This window comes from Octodon degus, unplaced genomic scaffold (genome assembly GCF_000260255.1).
Source record: "Octodon degus isolate 3935 unplaced genomic scaffold, OctDeg1.0 scaffold00122, whole genome shotgun sequence".
Lineage (NCBI taxonomy): Eukaryota > Metazoa > Chordata > Mammalia > Rodentia > Octodontidae > Octodon > Octodon degus.
Window position 1 is genome coordinate 5,692,855 of NW_004524698.1, and position 664 is coordinate 5,693,518.

The following is a 664-nucleotide window of genomic DNA, read 5'->3' on the forward strand; positions in this document are numbered from 1 at the left end:
AGCAATTAACCACTAAGGAGAATATATGCAGTGTATTATTTGTTGGAACTGTACTTCCGATTTGATTTGAAACTGTTTCATTGCTATCTGTTTATCAATAAAACTTTGAAAAAAATGAATTGGCAAAGCTAGAAGTAGAATATGAACAGAAAAGGGATCAACTTAGCTAGTACTTTGATGCTGTCAAGAATGCTCAGCATGTAGAAGAGATTATTCCTTTGCCAGATATGCCGGATGCTCCTTCCAACATCTTAGTCCAGAACATTCCACTTCCTGGTGCCCAGCCACTGTCCATCCTAAGAAGACCTTAGCATATGGGCCTCCAACTCGAGCAGTTTCTATCCTTCCTCTTCTTGGACATGGTACTCCAAGTTTGTCCCCTGGCAGGAAACCTCCAGGCCCTCCACCTGGTCCACTTCCTCCCCAAGTCTTGCAGCTGTGTGGCCGTAACATGGGCTTTGCTCTTGATCTTTCTGATCAAGGTGAGACGAAGACATGTTATATAGCCCTGATCTTGCACAGTGCCGTCATGATAATGATGTTTCCAACACCAGTGAAGATGGCTAGCCTGGAATGAAAGCAAGAGACAGGAAAAGGAATACTGTGGGACAGTCCTGCTTCAAGGTTGTATATGGTGAGATTTTTGGACTTATGTGCAAACATG

At 43.4% G+C, this 664-nt stretch overlaps 1 pseudogene; it reads left to right on the plus strand.

Moving 5' to 3' along the window:
* The first annotated feature begins 113 nt into the window (after positions 1 to 113).
* LOC101583309 overlaps positions 114 to 664 on the plus strand; it is a 9,080-nt pseudogene continuing 8,529 nt past the window's right edge.